The following is a 6,613-nucleotide window of genomic DNA, read 5'->3' on the forward strand; positions in this document are numbered from 1 at the left end:
ACAATGAAATTATCTGTGTTAAGTATTTAGCCCAGTACTTGAAAGTAAGTGCCTGTACATGATAGTTACTTTAATTTTTACGATAGAGCCTTCATATGCAATTTGCCCAAGGAAACAGCATTGGTCTGATTTCAAAAGGAGATGAACTGCCTAACGTGAGAGCTTGTTTCATACAGTTTTGAATGGAGAGAGGAAGAGAGAGTTGTTGGAGGTATGGTGTTGCTGCTGTTGCTGCTGAAATGAGTGACTTGAAAGTCCCAAAAGTGTTAAGATGTTCTGCACTAAGGTGTGTGGGAAAAGACTGCTCCAAGTCACAATAAATAATAAGCTGACTAGGTGAGGCCATATCCTCGTTTAAAAAAAGAAATACAGTGGGATTGTTGACCTGGGTGTCAAGAATGTAAGGCCGAGCAAAGCAATTAGACATTGAAATTCCACCAAGACAGTGTTAAAAGAATTGTGTTTAGTTCTGCACTCCACACTGGAAGAGTAGTGAGATTAAAGGAAGCCGCCACAGAGAAGGGTGAGTACTGATGTTCCCTTCCCAAAAAATGCTTTCAAGCTGTTACATGCATGCTTTATATTACTTAAAAAAGCAGAGCTTTTGAAAGTGCTTTTAGATATTTGGGAAATTTATTCATAATAGCCAAAAAGTAGAAACAAGCCAAATGTCCATCACTTGATGAATGGATAAACAAATATTGTTATATCCGTATGATGGTATACCATTCAGGCATTAAAAAAATGAAGTTATAATACATGCTATAACATTGATGGACCTTGAAAACATTATGCAAAGTGAAATAAGCCAGACACAAGTATTGTGTGATTCCACTTATATGAGGTACCTACAGTAGTCACATTAGTAGAGAGAGAAAGTAGAATGGTGGTTGCCTAAGGCTGAGGGAAGGATAGGGTGGGGAATAGTGTTTGACTACTAATGGGTACAAGTTTTATTTTGGGGTGATGGAAATGTTGTAAAGTGAGATTGTGGTGATTTTACAAGTCCATGAACATACAGGAAACCACTGAAGTGTAATTTAAATGAATAAATTTTATGATATGTGAATTATATCTCAATAAAGATGTTAAAAATATTAGGGAGCGATCAGAGATTCATAACCCAGGCTGCATATTACAATATTTGGAGAGGCTAAAAAAAATCACTTCCCAGGATCCCACTGCAACCACTGAGATCTGAATATCTGAGGGGTGAGGCATAGCCCTGGGCATTTGTGAAGCCAGGATTGAGAGACTCTGCACCGGTTGATTGAGGGATTAGATTTTAACTTTTCTGCCCCTTAAGAACTCACTGAATAGGCACATGATTTTGTTGTTTTAATGATATAAGGCTGCATGTTCAAAATAATTTTCCTTAGCTTTTCTTGGAGGCAGAACAGTGGCTGAACTGTATGGTCTTACTAGGAACTTTCCCATTTTAGGATTTTATAATTACATTTATCTTTTGCAAATGTCATTAAAAGATACAAATATTTGTTCTGAGTAATGCCTGATGCTTTAGTGCAACCAGAAACATTCTGTTCGTTTATTTTTCTTATTTTTTCCCACTGGCTTTCTTAAGGTATAACTGACAAATAAAATAATGTGTATTTAAGATATAAAATACGATGATTTGATATACATTTATATAATAAAATGATTACCATGTTCAAACTAATTACTACATTCATCACCTCACAGTTACCATTTTTTTTTGGTGGTGATAACACTTAAGATCTACTCTCAGCAAATTGCAAGTATACAATACAGTCATATTGACTGTAGTCACAGTGTTGTACATTAGATTCCCAGAACTTCATCTTATAAATGAAAGTTTGTACACTTTGACCAACATCTCTTCATTCTGCCCTCTGCACCATGCTTCCCTGCACTACTGGCAGTCACCATTCTTTCTTTTTTTAAAAATTTTTATTTTAGATTTGGGGGTACATGTGAAGGTTTGTTACGTAGGTAAATATGTGTCATGGGGGTTTGTTGTACATATTATTTCATCACCTGGGTACTAAGCCCAGTACCCAATAGTTACTTTTCCCCTCCTCTCCCTCCTCCCACCTTCCCCCCTCAAGTAGAACCCAGTGTCTGTTGTTTCCTTCTTTGTATTCATAAATTCTTATCATTTAGCTCCCACTTATAAGTGAGAACACGTGGTATTTGGTTTTCTGTTCCTGTATCACTTTGCTAAGGGTAATAGCCTCCAGCTCCATTCATGTTCCCACAAAATACACGATCTCATTCCTTTTTATGCTGTATTCCATGGTGTATATGTACCACATTTTCTTTATCCGATCTGTCATTTTTGGTCATTTAGGTTGATTCCACATCTTTGTTATTGTGAACGGTGCTGCAATGAACATTCATGTGCATGTATCTTTATGGTAGAGTGATTTATATTCACCTGGTATATACAAACTAATGGGATTGCTGGGTTGAATATTTCTGCTTTTAGCTCTTTGAGGAACCTTCATATTGCTTTCCACAATGGTTGAACTAATTTACACTCCCACCCACAGTGTATAAGTGTTCCCTTTTCTCTGCAACCTCAGCAGCATCTGTTATTTTCTGACTTTTTAGTAATAGCTGTTCTGACTGGTGTGAGATGGTATATCATTGTGGTTTTGATTTGCATTTCTATAATGATCAATCACCATTATATTCTTTGCTTCTATGACTTTAGCTTTTTCAGATTCCACATATAAGTGAGACAATGCAGTATCTTTCTGTACCTGGCTTATTTCACATAGCATAATGTCATCCAGTTTCATCCATGTTGTCACAAATGACAGGATTTCTTGTTTTTTTTTATGACTCTGAAGTATTTCATTGTGCATGTACTACATTTCATATATCTGTTCATCTGTTGACAGATATTTAAGTTGATTCCATATCTTGGTGATTGTGAATAAAGCTGCAATGAACATGGAGGTGCAGGTATCTCTCTGACATATTGATTTCATTTCCTTTGGATATACAGTTATGCACCACTTAATGATGTTTCAGTCAACTATAGACTATAAACATGGTGGTGGTCCCTTAAGATCTTAATATCATATTTTTACTGTATCTTTTCTATGTTTAGATATGTTCAGATACACAAATACCATTGTGTTACAGTTGCTTACGGTATTTGGTACAGTAACATGCTGTAGAGGTTTGGAGCCTAGAAGCAACAGGCTATACCATAAAGCCTAGGTGTGTAGTATGTTATACCATTTAGATTTGTGGAAGTGTACTCTATGATGTTGGCACAATGACAAAATTGCCTAATGATGAATTTCTCAGAATGTGTCTCTGTTGTTAAGTGACACATGACTGTATACCCAGAAGTGGGATTACTGGATCATATGGTTGTTATATTTTTAATTGTTTGAAGAACCTCCATACTATTTCCTATAATGGTTGTATCAATGTACATTCCCCTCAACAATGTACAAGGGTTTCCTTTTCTCAACACTCTTGCCAACATTTATCATTTGTCTTTTTGATAACAGCTATCTTAATAGGTGTGACACAATGTCCCATTGTAGTTTTGAATTGTATTTCCTTGATGATTAGGGATATTGAGCACCTTTCCATATCCCTGTTGGCCATTTGTATATCTTTGGAAAAATGTCTATTCAGATGCTTCCACTTTTTTTTTTCTCTTGGGTTGTTTGAGTTTCTTGTATGTTTTGGATATTTATCCCTTATCCCTTGCAGATATACGATTTGCAAATATTTCCTCCAATTCCACAGGTTGCCTTTTCATTTTGTTGCTTGTTCCTTTGCTGTATAGAAGCTTTTTAGTTTGATGCAGTCTTATTTGTTCATTTTTGCTTTAGTTGCTTGTGCTTTTGGTGTTATAGCAAAAAAAAAAAAAAAAAAAAAAATCATTGCCAAGACCATTGTCGAGGAACTTTCTCTCAACATTTTCTTCTAGGAGTTTTATAGTTTCAGTTCCTACAGTTAAGTCTTTAATCTATTTTGAGGTAATTTTTTTGGTGGATCATATGTCAGTTTTATTTTTAATTTTTTCAGCAAAAATGGTGTACAAAAAGGGCTCAATTTCATTCTTTTGCATGAGGATTTCAGTTTTCCCAGCATCATTTATTAAAGAGACTATCTTTTTCTTGGCCAGGAGCAGTGGCTCACGCCTACAACCCCAGCACTTTGGGAGGCTGAGGCGGACGGATCATTTCAAGTCAGGAGTTTGAGACCAGCCTGGCCAACATGGTGAAAGCCCATCTCTATTAAAAATACAAAAATTAGCTGGGCATGGTGGTGCATGCCTGTAATCGCTGCTACTTGGGAGGCTGAGGCAGGAGAATCGCTTGAACCTGGGAGGCGGAAGTTGCAGTGAGCCAAGATCACACCACTAGCACTCCAGCCTGGGTGACAAGAGCGAAACTCCATCTCAAAAAAAAAAAAAAAAAAGACTATCTTTTCCTAATTGTGTGTTCTTGATGCCTTTGTCAAAGATTAGTTGTATATGCATGGGATTATTTCTAGGCTCTTTATTCTCTTCCACTGACAAGCTGTGGACTTGTCATATACGGATTTTATTATGTTGAAGTAAATTTTTTCCCCATTTAATTGAGATTTTATCAGGAAAGGATGTTGAATTTGGTCAAGTGCTTTTTCTGCATTTATTGAGATAATTGTGATTTTTATCCTTCATTCTGATTCTGTTAATGTGGTGTATTATGTTTATTGGTTTGCATATGCTGAACCATCCTTGCATCCCAATTAATGTCTGTTTTTATGACAGTACCATACTGTTTTGATTACTATAGCTTTGTATTATAGCTTAAAATCAAGAAGTGTGATACCTCTACCTTTTTCTTCTTACTCAAGATTATTTTGGCTATTTGCGGTCTTTTGTGGTTCCATACAAATTTTTGGGTTTTAAAAAACGTTTTTTGTAAAAAATGCTCTTGGAATTTTAAGAGGGATTGCATTGAATTTCTAAATTGTTTTGGGTACTGTGGATATTTTAAGAATATAATTCTTCAAATCTATGAACACTAGATATCTTTCCATTTGTTTGTATCTTTTTGGCTTTCTTTTATTGATGTTTTAGGCTGCTTAGTGTACAGATCTTTCACCTCCTCAGTTAAATTTATTCATAAGTGTTTATTTTTTGGTATCTATTATAAATGGGATTGTTTTCCTAATTTATTTTTTTGGAGCGTGTATAGAAACACAACTGATTTTTGTATGTTACATTTGTATTCTGCAACTATACTGAAGTCATGTATTATTTATAACAGTTTTCATGGTGGTCTTTAGGATTTTATATAAATAAAATTATGCCATCTGCAAACAGAGAGTATTTAACTTTTTCCTTTCTGATTTGAATGACTTTTATTTCTTTTAATTCTTAATTGTCTGGGCTAGTAATTCCAGTATTACGTTGAACAGAGGTGGTGAGAATGGGCATCCTTGTCTTTTTCCTGATCTTAGAGGAAAACTTTCATCTTTTCACCGCTGAGTATAATATTACTTGTGAACTTGTGCTATGGCCTTTATTATGTTGATGTACATTGTTTCTCTATTTAATTGAGAATTTTTATCAGGCAAGGATGTTGAATTTTGTCAAATGCTTTTTCTACATTTGTTGAGATAGTAGTGATTTTTATCCTTCATTCTGCTAATATGGTGTATCATATTTATTGATCAGCATACAATGAACCATCCTTGCATCCAGGGATAAATCCAGCTTGATCATGCTGTATAATTCTTTTAATGTTCTGTTGAATTGGTTTGCTGGTGTTTTGTTGAGAATTTTTGCATCTATATTCATCAGGAATATTGACCTGCCATTTTCTTTTTTTGTAGTGTCCTTGTCTGGCTTTGGTATGAGGGTAATGCTGGCTTTGTAATATAAATATGGAAGTGTTCTTTTCTTTCAATTTTTAAGAAGAGTTTGAGAAGGATTGGAATTAATTCTTTAAATGTTTGGTAAAATTCACCCAGGAAGTCATCTAGTCCTGGGCTTTTCTCCATTGGGATGTTTTTGATCAGTGCCTCAATCTTCTTATTCACTATTAGTTTATTCAGATGTTCTGTTTCTTTATTATTTGGTCTTGGTAGGTTGTCTGTTTCTAGGGATTTATTCATTCTTCTAGGTTATACAGTTTATTGGATAGTAGTCTCTTATGATCCTTTGTATTTCTATGGTATCAGTTGCAATGTATCCTTTTAAATTTATGCTTTTATTTGTTTGAGTCCTCTCTTTGTTTCTGGGTTAGTCTAGTTAAAGGTTTGCCAGTTTTGTTTCTTTTCAAAAAACGAACTCTTAGAAAACTAACTCTTAGTTTTGTTGATACTTTTCAATTGTCTTTCTAGTCTCTATTTCATGTATTCTTTCTCTAATCTTTATTGTTTCCTTCCTTATGCTAACTTTGGGCTTCGCTTGTTCTAGGTTTTTCTAGTTCCTTGAGGTGTAGTGCTAGGTTGTTTATTTGAGATTTTTTTTTCTTAATGTAGTATTTATCAATGTAAACTTCCCTCTTAGAACTGCTTTTTGTGCTTCCCATAAGATTTGGAATGCTGTTTCTATTTTTGCCTCAAAATACTTTTTAATTTTCCTTTTGATTTCTTTATTGACACATTG

This window comes from Pan paniscus, chromosome 8 (genome assembly GCF_029289425.2).
Source record: "Pan paniscus chromosome 8, NHGRI_mPanPan1-v2.0_pri, whole genome shotgun sequence".
Lineage (NCBI taxonomy): Eukaryota > Metazoa > Chordata > Mammalia > Primates > Hominidae > Pan > Pan paniscus.